Source organism: Mustela lutreola, chromosome 3 (genome assembly GCF_030435805.1).
Source record: "Mustela lutreola isolate mMusLut2 chromosome 3, mMusLut2.pri, whole genome shotgun sequence".
NCBI classification, from domain to species: Eukaryota; Metazoa; Chordata; class Mammalia; order Carnivora; family Mustelidae; genus Mustela; species Mustela lutreola.
In genome coordinates, this window is record NC_081292.1 from 126,938,741 (window position 1) to 126,955,181 (window position 16,441).

The following is a 16,441-nucleotide window of genomic DNA, read 5'->3' on the forward strand; positions in this document are numbered from 1 at the left end:
TACCTCATAGACTATCCATTATTCAAAATGCGCATATACAGCCTGACAGAAAGATTCTGGAACCATATATTTATTTGAAGAGTTTATATTAATGCCTGGGATTTTGCAGGATACTTGAGGGAGCTGGGGGTGGGGGGCAAAGAAACAAAGAACACAGTCCTTGACCTCAAGCAAACTCCATACTTTGGATGGAAAGATAGAATTTACAGTCTGAAATTATATTGAGCAGTACATAATAAACAGCTAATGTGTATGGTATCAGAAATGCCACAGTTCCCATGTTATGAGAGTGTGAGTTAACACATTTCTATGGATATACAATATGGGGCTAGGATTCATGTATTTTAGACAAGCAAGAACATTCTAGGTCAGTTTGAATCTGAAAAGAAACAGAGTAAGGCTGTTAATGATGTTCCATGTTTGGTCATTTAGGGTATAAAACTAAATATTCTTCAAGTCACTTCTATCATATTTTCAGTAACTTTTGTTTTAGTTTCAGAAGGAAAATATTTATAAAATTAGTATGACCCATATGCTTGTCTATTTAATAGTTTGTACAAGACCTATCTTATTAACATATATAAATATAATAAAGCTAACTTCACTTGTGTTCTACCTGTCTTAGAATCATGTTATTCTCTTAAGTGTTCTATTGTATATCATTCACTCATTTTCTCCTTTTTTCAAGACAAAAGTGTAACCTTTATTTTAAAAAAAAGTTTCTAATGTGTCATGTGATCAATAGATATAAGTACCTTCATTTTTTAAATTAGTCTAAGGCTATTTTCCTTTTACTGTTGTATAAACAGGGAATTGAAGGGTAAAATAGTTAAAACTTAATGCTATAGTGCTAATGTGGCTTTTAAATCACGTCAGCTGCAATCACTGCATTATAATTAACAATTTATTGAACCAGCAATAAAATGAACATCACATTACTTCTTAAAGCAGCAGAATAAAATGGCTAATAAATAGCATAAGCCAGACAAATTGCAGAGTAATAGAAATTTTCTTAAGATTTATGGTGTGCAGAAAGATGGATGTGCTATTAGTAGGAGCTCCACTACTTGACAAAATTCTTTTACAAAGACATTGTTACCATGCATGTCAGAGTTCACAAGTCTAAGTGGTTTATCCAAATTTCAGCTCTCTGCTATTACAGTGGAAAATACTCATTACAAGGTTTTGAAACTGCAACAAGCAATGTGTACATTTGCCAACATTCAAACTGCTACTGCCAAAAAGATACTAAAATATTTTATAAACTGTCAAATAACAAGTCTGCTAGCTTAATCTGAGTCTATTTTATACTATACAGACTGTAAAACTATTACATTAATTCACTTTCTGTAAAACTTTTAAAGAGCAGAGAACAGCCTATGTATAAGCTAAATAAAGTAACTGCTTTTTACCTTCTGAAACCCTGACAATGTCCTACTTCTGCTGGGGAGCATCACTGTTTTTCTGAAATGCAACCACACTCCCGTTAACAATTAGCCATACTAAGAAAAAAAAATCTATGAAACAAAGTATCAGAAATGGTCAAATTAGAATCAAGCTCCATGTCTCACCACTACACATGGACAATATCAATGGAGAAATGAGATGTTTTAAATGTTTCTTATAAAATATGCTTTGTGGTGTTTTATTTCTGACATGGAGATATTACATTCACAATTTAGAGTAAAAAATAAAATATTTTTATATTATCTGACAATATGCAACAGCAATTAACAATGCTTTTCTAAGGAATTTCTTTCTAATATTTTATTTTTAAATTAGTAATAGTAGTAATAGTAGTCACAGTAGCATCAGCTCTACTAAATGTGGGAGGAGTTGATTCCCTAGATTTCTGTCACTAATTAGTTTTTTCAAAAACAGGGATCATTTTTTCATACATAAAGTGAAATGTATTCATCAAATATTTATCAAATATCCCAGGTACAAATTTACATACTTAAAGTGGAATGTATAGTAATATGTGTACTAATTACTTGCTAATGATGATTACTGTAGTTTAGCATGACACTTTCTAATGATGTGTTCTTTTTAATAGCAGAAGGTAAACTATGATTTGCTCATTTTATTACATTATAAGAGGACTGATACTAATAGAAAGGAAGACATAAAACAGAGGATAAAAATTAAGCAGAAAAAAATTTCCTACATTTGGAAGGATGCACTGTACTTCTAATAGGGTATGCCAAAGCTCTCATAAATTTCATATTTTTTCCAGTTAGATCATTGGAACAAAAATCTAACTTGCTTGCTTTATACCCATTTCCTGGTGCCTAGAAAAACTAGGGCATATATAAGGTGCTCACAAAGTACCTGTGGAATGAATATTTCTTAGTGAGTCAATTCTCCTTGGACTTCTCATAATTAAGCATGTCTTGTGAGCAGAGGTATCATCTTTGCTCCAAACTTTTTGTATAGCAAACAGTCTTAGAAAATAGAGATAGTGGTGATGAGGGAGCAGGAGGCTGGCTGAAGACAAAGCAAAAGCTGGCACCTTGCACGCCCTCTCCATCCGCTTCCTTTGGTAATGTGTGTGGACGTTCCTCAGGCACCCCTGACTGCCATAAACGAGAAACAAATAGTTAATTTGCAGAGATCACAATCCTGCAAGACAGAGTCTCCCTTGGTTTACAAATGTCCTAGAGATCTATAAACGAAGAAGTTACCTTATCAATAGCACAATTTCCAGAGGCTAATAACTCAGTTCCTCAAGCCCTAAACAAAGTTAAATCTCTTCTGAACCTAAATCTCACTAACAAAGATGCTTGATAGCAGGATTGTGACATCCCACCAGGAATCTCCCAACTATCTTGATGTTAATGGCTGGTCAAAAGACAACATTGATCAAGCTGAAAGGCCTCAGGTATCCCCACATCTTGTAGGCTCTCTTTAGCATATGAAAGCTCTGTTGAAACCTCCCTTCCTTCACCTTCCCCAACCACTAGGTACATAACCTGCCATCTCTCACAACCAGAGGCAGCAGCTCTTCCAGCCCATGGGTACTGTCCCTGTGCTTTAATAAACCACCATTTTGCACCAAACATGTCTCAAGAATTCTTTCTTGGTCATCGGCTCCAGACCTCAGCCCTCCGAACCTCACCTAAGTTCTAGAACTTCATCAGTGGCACCCTTAGGATCAATGGACTGGCATGTTTACTGCTCAATATGTAGGGTGAATTTTCCTAAAATCTCAGTTCCTCTCCTATATTGCAACCAACTGCGTGTGCATCTTACACCTGGTCCCCTTCACAGTGTACCGTGGAAAATGGGAGTTGGGGAACTTTGTAAGAAAATTCTGGTAGTCTAGCTTCTGTTACTACTTTGAATAGTAAACCCCCTTGTCTCTAAAGCAGGTGGCTCAAGTTTTGCTAATATCCCTGAAATTGTCATAGCCTAAACAGTTAATTTGCAAACCTTTCACAGATCTCAACAATTTTACGAAGACATTAAAAACATATTTATGAAAATTAAGCCTTGCTTAAAATCCTTAAAGTCACTAAGTATCTTACAATTTTGTGGGTTAGATAAGTAAACCACACATATGCAAATAATACAGAACAAAGAGAAAACACACCACAAGAGACCCAGGGAGTACCACAGGATATTCAGAGGAGAAAAGTACCACATGTGGGGTGATCAAGGGAGAACAAATGAGATTTAAGTTCCATCTGATGAGAAAACAGAAGGCAAGCTGAAGACAAAGCAGAAGCTTACACCCACAACCCTCCCCACTTTGGGATATATATGACATTCCTCAGGCACTCCTGATGATCCTAAAGCTAAGTAGAGGAAAAATAAATAGAGATCACAATCCTGCAAGAGAGGAGTCTCCCTCGGTTTACAAATGTTTTAGCAATCTGTAAGAACAAAGCATTTCTACCAATGGCCTAGATTCTAGAAGGGAATGTACATACAATTAAATGTCCTTGTTATCTGTAGCCCACTGATAGATCCTTGAGGTTAGATGAGCATAAATTTCCTCCTGGAAGCTCTCAACTATTTTCATGTTAATGTTTTGCTAGATGGAAAAACAGCAGTAACTTGACAGTGTCGAAGTATCCAGTATCCAGTGAGTCTTCTTTAACATATGAAAAACCTTTTGAAACCTCCCTTTTTCTTACCTCCCCCAACTCCCAAGTACACAATCAGCCACACCTTACAAACCCTGGGCAGCTACTCTTTCTGCCCACAGGCCCTGTTCCCATGATTTAATAAACCCTATTTTACACCAAAGACATCTCAAGAATTCTTTCTTGGTCACAGGCTCCGGACTTACCCCCACTGAACCTCACTTATATCCTAAAACCCCATCTAGATGTGCAAGATTTTGAAAGATGGATATGAAGGAAAAACGATAAGATGCCAGTGCCCTCTAAAAGATGTTTTTGTGAGAAAAATATCATAAACAGAGAAGTTTGGAAAATGTTTGCAATGGCAGTGTGTCTAGTTGGCTGAAGATTGGTAAGGAGTGGAGAAAAGGCTTAAAAATAGAGGTAAGATAGTGTGGGTAAACTGCAGGAACAGTTTAGTTGTTTTTAATAAATTTTGGAAATATATTGCTTCAAATATTATATATATTATATATAATATATAATATATTATATATATGTAATATATGTGCGTATGTGCATGTATGTATGTGTGTATACACATGTATACACATTTACATATACGTATACACATATACATATACACATTTACATATACATATATTTATACCTGGGTATAAATATATATTTATACACACATTTATACCTTTGAAGACTAGAGAAATGTATCTTATCTACCACAACGGTACAAAGATTAGAACTCATAGCCTAATAGTCTTCACCAAAAATCTTTAAACTTATTTTATTTTCTCTTTTTTAACTACCCAACTTTGTGCTAAGTAGAATATTAGTAATGAAAATAATAAGAAGTTGATAGAAATGGGGAAATAAGACAGATACATACACAGTCTTCTCTCTCAACCCCTTACCCTCCGATTTCCACATAATATTTTGGTCTCTAAGGTAGACTAATGGTGCAGAAGGACGGTTCTTTTCCCTCCACACTTGTTACTTTTTGTCTTTTCTAATTTTAGCCTCTTTGACAAGTATAAGGTGATATCTCATTATGATTTTCATTCACATTTCCCTGATTATTAATGATGCTAAGCATTTTTCATGAATCTGCTGGCCATCTTCACACCTTTTCTGGAGGAATGTCTATTCAGGTCCTCTGCCCATTTTAAATTGGATTTGTTGTTGTTATTGTTGCTGTCCAATTATATAAGTTCTTTACAGTTTTGGATATTAAACTCTTATTGGATATATCATTTGTAATTATCTTCTCTCATTCAGTAGGTTGCCTTTTTGCTTTATTCATGGTTCCCTTGGTCATGCAAAAGCTTTTTTTTTTTTTTTTTACATAGTCCCAATAGTATATTTTTGTGTTTGTTTCCTTTGCCTCAGGAGACATATCTAGAAAAATGTTGCTATAGCCAATGCCAGAGAAAGTACCACTTGTCTTATCTTCTAGGAATTTTATGATTTCAAGTCTCACATTTAGGTCTTTAAACTATTTTGAGTTTATTTTTGCATATGGCATTGTAAAGTGGTCCAGTTTTATTCTTTTGCATGTTGCTAACCAGTTTTCCCAGCACTGTTATGGAAGACTATCTTTTCCCTATTGTGTATTGTTGCCTCCTTTGTCATAGATTAATTGACCATATAAGCATTAGTTTACCTCTGGGCTCTCCACCCTCTTCTATGATCTATATCTCCATTTTTGCACTAGTACCACACTGTTTTGATTACTACAGCTTTGTAGTATAGTTTGAAATATCAGATTGAGATACCTCCAACTTTCTTCTTCTTCCTCAAGATTGCTTTGGCTATTTGGGTTGCACACAAATTTTAGTATTATTTAAGTTCTGTGAAAAATGCTCTTGATATTTTGATAAGGATTGCATTGAATCTGCATTGTGCTATATAGACATTTCAACAATATTAATTCTTCTAATCCATGAGCCTGAGATATCTTTCCATTTGTTTGTGTCATCTTCAATTTCTTTCACCAGTGTTTTATAGTTTTTAGAGTAGAGGTCTTAAAGCTACTCCTTTATCCATATAGTCAACAAAGGATTTAAACTAGTGTATGTGTTAGGGCTTAAGTGTTAATAAACATAACACATGATATTCTTGCTAAAATCCATAATTAAACCTTATCTGTTCTCTGTTAAGTTAAAACAAGGGAAGTCCTAAGTACACACATCCACATTAAAATATGTTTGTTCTGCTCATTTAATTATACTAACTAGCCATAACTAAAATAATTACAAGGAAGATTAAAAATTGATCATTGAAAGTACTTGAGAAATCTCCAAGTAAACTGATGATGCCTAAAGTTAGTTCCCTACATTCTTGATCTGTTTTTATTTACTGTGTGTAATCCCCAATTTTTCAGCATCTTGAAAGCAATATATGTAATCACTGATACTAATTAAACTCAAAATGCCAAATACTAGAGAACTTAATTTCTTAAATTATTCATTTCAAATATTTTGAAAAAACAAAATGGTTACCATGACTTTTCCTAAAGACTAAAAGACTATTGACAGTGTTCTTTCATTCCTTATCCATTCCAGTTCTAACAACTATTATCTATTTTCTTCTACCACATAACATTTGGTAGAGATTTTCTCTGGTAAAATTACTGGAGTTATCACTTAAATTTCTCATGAAATTCCAAAGCCAGGATACAGGAAAGAAATATATCAAATACAAAATGGTTAAGTCAAATGTGAGGTGGTCAGTTGGATTCTTCTTTTATAATGAAAAACAGTTTTAATTATACAAAATGGAAAACTGTAATCATAGTGAAATCCAAAATTCCAGTTCAAGATTTATAGAAGAATAAGTATAATAAAGAATAATGACTCCTGTCCCTCTAATAAAAAATAGTAGCCCTAACACATGTATATTATAATTAACAGGCATCAGATGTTCATTTTAAATCACTAAGCTCCTAATCAAATTCAGTCATGATGCTCTTTGAGGAAGGAAGGTACACTGATTTTGTAAATACTAACTTTGGTTGTTGCTAACCAAAAACAAAAGACTGTGCATTTAGAGCTTGAAAACTAGAAACAAATTCCCCTCATGCAAGTGAACACATGCACCCCTACTAACAGGAATGAGTGGGACAGAGGTTCTTTCCTAAATGACTGAAAATGTGACCATATTACTGTTGCCATGCTTTTCAAATAGAGATTAATTTCAGATGTTAAAAGAATTTCTGAAAGTACTACTTCCTCTTTTCCCAGAAAAGGGCCACATTTTGCGTCTTTGAGAGTGACCAACTATCTGTTTTAGCTTGGGAATTAGGGAATTTCTGGAACAGGGAGCATCATTACTAAAATAAGGAAAGTTCTTGGCCAACTTGAACTATCTGGTAACCCTACTTTTATACATTGTCCAAGACCAGCCTCTGGGTGACCTAATAAGGCCCATTAAGAATCATGTCAATAATTATCATCTACCATTATTTCCCTTATTATTTAGGGCTTTTAGCTGTACTTTACATCTGGTAATAAGTTTCTTGTTCAAGAAATCATCGATCAGGGGCGCCTGGGTGGCTCAGTGGGTTAAGCCGCTGCCTTCGGCTCAGGTCATGGTCTCAGGGTCCTGGGATCAAGTCCCGCATTGGGCTCTCTGCTCAGCAGGGAGCCTGCTTCCCTCTCTCTCTCTGCCTGCCTCTCCGTCTACTTGTGGTTTTTCTCTGTCAAATAAATAAATAAAATCTTAAAAAAAAAAAAAAGAAAGAAAGAAAGAAATCATCGATCAAAAATCTATCTTATGTCCTTATGGACCCTCCTACTTCCAGCTTTCATTTTGCCCAACTTACCCTTCTGGTATCCTTCCCAGCTTCTCTGTAGCCACTTTCTTGCCATTAGTAAAATGTGTATTTAGGAATGCATCTCGTAGACTTATTCATTGCATGATTTAAATATCTGCTAATACTTAATCTAATACCTTTCCCAGAAAACTTTAAATTTTAAAGGGAAATCCTGATTTATAGATAAACTGAAACTTCACTCATATAATCTCGCATACAAGAAAATCAAGTTGGCCATGCACATTCTTTCCTGTCCTAATTTTACCAAGTATTCCCCCAGGTAGGTCTCCTGATTTCCCTAGTTAGTGGTTCATATATATCTCAATCATCAGGGTGATCCAGACTTTAGCACTGCTCTTTAAATCAGGCTCAAAGTCCTTTCCTTGGGCTTAACTCCGATATAGCCAGTCTTTCTGTTTTGTCTTTCTTCCTGTTAGGCTCACCCCCACTGTGATGCCCCTTTGCAGACATCTGCTGCATTAGTAATATCCTAAATTGACAATTCACAAATCACACTCATTTGCCTTTTGGAAGTCTGAAAAAGGAGCTATCAGTGCCCAAATGCCAAAGCCTAGTTCAGAGGACTGGAACCCTGAGGAGAGTCATAATTGATACTTTCCCTTTAAAGAATAAAATCTGCATCATGCTAGTATTCCTTGTTTTGATCTAAGTTCTGACCCTAAATTCCAGTGCCTCATTTTAAAATTTGGATTGTTTGGAAAAACTAAAAAAGAAAAAAAAAATATATATATCAACTTTCTCTTAAGTACAGCAAACCTATACTCCTAAATTATGTTCAAGAGCATATGAGAAAATCCCACAATATCATCTTAAACCATTCGGACCAATCAAATGCCAGAGCTGTAAAGATTCTGGAGTTTGATTAAACCCTGATCAAGGTGCTCAAATGATACGCTAATTTCAGTTAGTCAGATATGGACCCTTTTAACCATCCAATTATTGAGAGATAACTGGTACAGAATGAAAGAAACATTACACGATGTCAATAACTCACATTTCGGTGCCCATGTAGACATCACTAATCAATTACTGGACACTAAATTGTTTGGGTTTAGATAAGGTCTTAGAGTCCTTTTATCCACATCTCTCCAGGCAGCCACTACAAATCAAATAGACTTGATTGCTAGGATGAAACCCATTTGCCATCTTCAATCTAGTGGCAGAAAGGTGAAATGCTTCACCTTTCTAATGACCTACCCTACTGTGAATAAATTATCCTAGGTCAGTGGTTTTAACAGCTACTGCTATGCTATTCTGAGAATGGAGATATTTCTGTAAAAACTACAAAGCTACCCCTTTATGAATTCAACATTTTTATCAGGTTCTCTCTTCTACCCTTCACTTTCAGTCATCTTACCTATGATTATCAGTTTTCTAACCAACTGGGCTTTATCTAGATTGTCTTTTCTTGATGTTTCCATCAAAAGGAGAAATCACATGGACAGTCTACTTAGATGTAAATTTGACTTTTCCTCAAGCCTGCCTCTTGGATTTCTCCTTTATATTCTTATTCTATAGTACATAGGTAAGTAGAAGCCTTCCACCAAGCCTGAAAAAGACTTGAGGGGGAAAATAACAGCCCAATTGTTAATACATATGATTAGGAGAGGGCAGATGAACTCCAGGATAAGATAAAGAATATGGGCTGAAGGGGCACCAAATTCATAACCATATTCACCTACGCATGAGGGTGACAGTAATACCTCTCATTAAAAGTCTTAATTTACAAAGCAGGATAGATCAGTTAAGGGTGTGTGTATGTGTGTCTGTGTATGCACGCATACACATATGTGCATGCCCAAGTGCACATTGTCTTTTATATTACAAAAATACATACTCTAGAACTCCTTGCACTAAAATCCCAATTTGAGGGGCACCTGGGTGACTCAGTGGATTAAAGCCTCTGCCTTTGGCTCAGGTCATGATCCCAGGGTTCTGGGATCGAGCCCCACATGGGGCTCTCTGCTCAGCGGGGAGCCTGCTTCCTTCTCTCTCTGCCTGCCTCTCTGCCTACTTGTGATCTCTGTCTGTCAAATAGATAAATAAATAAAATCTTAAAAATAAAAATCCCAATTTGACTTATACAAATGATTTATATATGCATAATTTTAAATATATATACACTATAGTAGCCCCCCCCTTTTCCATAGTTTCACTTTCTACAGTTTCAATTAGCTGTGGTCAACCACAGTCTGGAAGTAGGTAATCCTCCAGACATACTGTCAGAAAGAAGGTCAATAGTAACCTAATCTTATATCACAATGTCATGCATGTCACTTCATCACATCCATCGGCATTTTGCCATCTCACATCATCACAAGAAAAGGATTGAATATAAGAGAATACTGTATTACAATATAGCATTATTTTTATGTATTACTTATATTTATATATTACTTATTTATATATGAAGATAACACTACAATACAAGAAGATATTTTGAGAGAGGCCACATTCACATAACTGTTATTACAGTATATTGTTTTAACTATTTTATTCTCAGTTAATGTTGTTAATCTTTTAGTGTGCCTAAGTTATAAAATAAACTTTATCATTGGTATGTAGGTATAGAAAAAAACACAGCCTATATAGGTACTATTGCAGTTTCATACATATACTGGGCATCTTGGAACACATCCCCCAGTGGATAAAGGAGGATTTCTGTATATGAAGTAAATATCAGTGGCATTTCAAAATAATATGTATATTTGTGAGCCAGGTATTCCTCTTCTCAGAGTGTCTATACAGCTGAAAAGATGTGAGGCTATCATTGCAAAAAGCATTCATGAACGTTCAGTAGTTGCAGGCAAGAGCTTTAATCTCAAATTTAAGCTAACAAGCTTGCCAGGGCTATTTATTTTTTAAAAAATCCATTTGTATATTTATGCATTGTGATCCAGGTTGACCTTTTTTCACTTTGCATATTGAGTATCATGATCCAGGTTGATCCTTCTCTTGAGACTCTCAAAATATACCTCCTATGTGTGGTTCTATGACCAATTCATCTCTCATTAACAGATCTTTCATAAGTCTAGTCTAACTAGCATCGCTTTTTCTGGATATATTCCCAAACTCGATAGTTAATAAGTCTTTTCCTCCACTGTATTAAATAATAAATATGACTCATAAGTGATTCTGATGAACCTTCTAGACATATCTTCTAGGCAAATTTCAATATTTCAGGTAACTGGTATAGTTGGTCTGCAGACTTTCATTCTTGTTTTATTTTTAATATATAATTTGCTATGCATTCTGCCTGGCAACTTCCTGATACATGTACGCCCACAAGAGGTCCTTAAAATGTGCCATCTTTTTTCTGTGTTAATCCATATGTCATCAAATGATGTGAAGCATAGGCAAAACAACAACAACAACAACAAAAAATCCTCGGGGATTGTTATGGTTCTGTATGAATGCTGAGAAAACCTGTGTAACTATAAACTGTTGCTGGTGTGAGTAAGCAATAACTTAGCTTAGGCGGCCAAATACTTAAGTATACCAGGAAGCCAGATGTGTTAAGAGAGTTAGGAAGATGAGGAAATGAGGAATATCTCATGTAGCCTTCAAACAGTGGAGCCCTGTGATTTCATACTGAATCCACAAACTAATAAATTACAAAGAAAAGTGACACATCTGCCTATTTATTTATTTATTTATTTATTTTACTGCTTTTGGACTACCTATTAGGAGATAGGATAAGAACACAGGGCATTAGGGAGCCTGGATAGCTTAGATGGTTAGGCATCTGCCTTTACCTTGTGTCATGATCCCCAGGTCCTGGGATCAAGCCCCACATAGGGCTCCCAGCTCAGCAGCAAGTCTTCCCTCTCCCTCTGCCACCCCATCACTTGTGCATAAACTCTCAAATAAATAAATAAAATACAAAAAAAAAAAAAAACCCACAAGGTATCAAATACATCTCCATTTGGGATTACTTCTGGAATGTTCCTACATTTTAAGCAAAAATGCCCAAGGCAAACATGTGGCAAGTTTATCAGATGGGTGTATTTTTAAAATGACAAGCATAATTATTTATCCTAAATCACTTGCCTAATTGATTGGCAATATGATATAAATGAAAGTTCACTGAGAGGAATGGAAGTTTGGTTGTTTGGAAGACTATATGTTTTGGGTCAAATTGACCAGTACTTGACTCTCAAGTCTCTGATTTTTTTTTAACTATGTGAATATAACATAACTATCATTATTTTCATCTATAAGTGTCAGAATTAAATGTAATGATATGAATTAAGTGTCCTACTCACTACCTGGTATTTCAGGTTTACTATAAATGTTAGCTGCTGCTGCTTCTTTCTTTTCTTTTTTCCTTTGTCATGGTTCATCTTCTATAAATCACTTCATCTCTCTGGATCCATATCTTATCATAAAAAGGAAGAGCTTAATCTGGATGATCTCAAATTCTTCCCATATCTGAGCTTAATCTGGATGATCTCAAGTTCTTCGTGTATCTGAAAGCCTATGATTCTATGATATATTACACTGAGTGGTTATGGTCAATACATCAGGGGTTATAACAGGCCAATAGAATCAAAGTGTGAAGCTGTGTCATGAAAGACATTGGGGAATGATCTTCCTAAAAGAAAACATAAATCTTCCTGAAAATATTAAAAATTTAAAAACTTAGAGTGTATCTGTCCAAAAAAAACCCCACACCCTTGGATCAAGTCTCAATACTTGGTTCAAGGGTTTCCAATATCTAATCTAGAACTTTTGATCTCCATTACCCCATCAGCACCCTGGGTAGTTGGCAGGGCTGCCAGAAAATGGATCAATTTTAATTTTAAGTTAAACTAATTAGTTACAGTCTGTGCAAGAATTTTTCACAGAAGTCGGCATCTCTGGGAAAATATACTTTTGGGAAGCAACTCAGAAAAGTCCAGATCAAGAAGGGAGAGTTAGGAAGACGAAATCAGAAAAGAACCAGCAGAATTCTTGATTCTAGTTATACTGCGCTTTGGCTGTGAAGAAATGACCTCGCAGCATCCTATCAAGAATCATGCCTTTATGGCAGACATTTTTTCCTCCTCCCTGCCATGAGTACGTCTGAGAAAGTGCAGAATGAAAATGCAAAATAACAACTATATTTAGATACACTCCCACACAGACTCTGAAGCTTAATATTTCACTGAACACCACATGGAAAGACTGAATTAATATCCATAACTCTTCTACATCACTCATGCTTCAAAGTTCCGTTGTTATAGATTTCTTTGGCCTATATAGTTGCAAAATTAGCTAACAACAGTAATCTTTCTTTAATATAACATTCAGTTGTACTTCACAAGAAAAAATTCATTAAATTTATTTCTCTTTTGACTCTGTATATTCACAGAAGTTTCATTGATGTTGCAGTAAATGACAAATTTCTACCTAATAAAAATTAAACATGAGTGATTTTGACCAATTATTTATAATCCAATTCTAAGTATCATAAGATAATCATAAGATCAAAATCATTTATGATATAGTCTATTCTCAACTCTGTAACCAACTAGTTGTCACATTGCACAAATCAATTTACTCCTCTGACCCTCAGTTATCCTCTATACAAAATGAGGTTATTAGTGGAAGTGACTGAAGTAACTTTAGAAAAGTTTATTCTGATGCTCACATTATGTGATTCTTAATGGAACATATGCCAAAATTAATCACTAAACAAAACCTAAAAATTATTAGAGATTACATCCATACAAAATTGAGGAAGGCTAATGCATTGATAAATAATAAGAACTTGACCCATCATTGAATTGTATCTTCATGTAATGCAAATGTTAGAATATGTCTTTTTATGAAATGAAAGGCAGAAATATTAAAATGTAGCTTAAATTGGAAAAAAGAAATTTCTAGAAAATATGCACCAAATGTCAGAAATTATCAGTGGGTGAAGGTAAACAATAGACATATTTTTTTCCCTCTGAGCTTTAAACGTCAATTAAAAAATGATTTGGCTTTAAATACTAAAATTAGTATCAAGTCTGGGGAATGTTTAGAGTAATGTCATTGATAATATGGTTTACATTATAATATGAATAAAATAAAATGTAAATGATTATGAATCAAGTCATATTTCTCAAAATCATTTTATTCTGCATTTTCTTTTTTTTTTTTAAGATTTTATTTATTTATTTGACAGACAGAGATCACAAGTAGCAGAGAGGCAGACAGAGAGAGAGGAAGGGAAGTAGGCTCCCTGCTGAGCAGAGAGCCCAATGTGGGGCTCGATCCCAGGACCCGGGGATCATGACCTGAGCCGAAGGCAGAGGCTTTAACCCACTGAGCCTCCCAGGCACCCCTATTCTGTATTTTCTTGATTTAATGCACAATGGTAAATTAAAAAACCAACTTGAACAGTCTTTTTTCTATGGTATCCTGGGGTCAAGTTTCTAAAAAAGGAATGACACTAAAATTCTAGCAACACAAAGGACTAATCTAAAACTGCTAAACAAGTCTGTATGTGGAATTTTATAGTCTTTGTCTTCATTAAGGCACTGCTTTAAATGGATAGCACTCTTTGAACATCAATGTTTTCTTACTGAATCACATATTATGGTATATGTGCAAACAAAATTCTCAGTGTCATATCAAGGAACCACATTCATATATTCATTGATTCATTTAATAAGCATTTGCTGAGCACTGTTACCCTTCTCAACATTGAGTGTGATACTATCCATGATCTCTCTTAAGTTCCTGCCCATGAAATTTGTAATGTTTTACAGGGAGAGTGTCCTGACAATGCCCAAACAGCAGTATATTCTTCCTAAAGAATGATTTTTAAATGGCCCTCCCTTTGCCACAGCTCAAAGAATTCTGATAAATGGTAAAGAGAACAGAGTAGCAAATAGAACAGTGATATGTCCTGGGAGAAAAAGAGACAGAGAGCCAAAACAGCTCTCCTCAATTTTCTTTCATTAGTAATGGAGGAAGCCACAATTTTGCAGAGAATATTAAAAGAAAGCAAATGTAGCATAGAAATCAATCTATTAAAGACCTAGTAATGAAAGATCATTCTTTGAGCAAGTGAATAAGCAAAGTCTAAGAGAGCTCCTGCAATTATTAATAAGGTCCTTAAAACAAAAAGCAGGCACTGCAGCTCAGATGCCGTAGAATCGCATGAAACAAAAGATCGCTTAAATTGTACCTTGACATGCATTCTTTTTTGCTGAGATGAATTATCAACAGATCTTTAGTGATAAGGGTAGAAATTTATAACAATTAAAATGGAGAGAGAGAGAGAGAAGAGAAGAGTTTAGGATCCATTTTTAAAGATGTATCATTTTGTTAACCTGGTAAAGTTCCATGTTACAACTACTGTCATGACTTTAGAGGGTCACCTAGACAGAACTTCCTGATTATTATAGTCAAGATGCTGGTGCCATGAATGGTAGATCAGACATATAGTATCTCTTACTGAATCCAAGAAGTTGACAAGGAACATGATAAGATTAAAATGGCATTTTCAGTATTTGGATGGAGGGTATAAGAAGTCTTAAATTCTGTTTTATGCATCAATTCTCCTGAAGAGAAACTGCTGCCAGAGCTATATACTTAAAAAAATCACAGCAAAATTATAGATATTTTTCATTTTATTATTAGGCTGGCCAAGGTCTGATGATCTTGATTTATCTACTGTTCCACAACCCAAACAAGAGTCCCTGGCTCAATTTACTTAACCAGCCACATGAAAGAAGTAAGAAAAAGAAGAGGGAAACATGGAACTGTGTGGCCCCTTGGAATGTATTTATCTTACTCACTGGTTACTGTGACCCAATAATCTTACAATGTCACTCTCCTCTTGGGATTGGTATGAGCAAAGACCCAGAACTATTTTTCCTTCTCTTCCTTTTTTGAAGATCCAAATTTATGCATTGCAATGCTTTAACTAGCATTCTCCTAGATAACAAAATTTTAGCAAACAGAACAAAACTATAATACATATATTCAACTTACAGCTAACTTAGAGATGATGTTCAAAATCCATGTGGTGAATTAATGATAGTATCTTCTATGGATTTCCACTCAACAAGATACATTAAATGAAAGAAGGATTTAAAGTAACTGTACCATAGTTGACTTATTTCAGATTAGCATTAAATAAGTATTATTATTCTATTATTAGGTAATTATAATATAGATGGATTTTGAATTAGCTTCATTTTTTATATCTGCTATGCACTTTCAGGTAATCTTATAAAGATGCCTAATGCTTGGACACAAATCCTATGAATTTAGAAAATTAATATGTCTGGATTAGTGTTTTTAAATATGCTCAGTCTGACCATTATTTTCTGCAACAAGAGATCCCAAATGTCGGTCCATGCATCAACACTGGAACACATATAAATGAATCACCTGGAAGACTATAAAATATAATTTTCAGGCTCTATCTTGAATATGTCTGACATAGTATATCTGTAAATTTTTTTTGTATAAAGATCTCATGTGAGTCTGATGGGCTGCCAGAATTAGGACTCACAAATATAGGAGTTACAGAAGACATGTG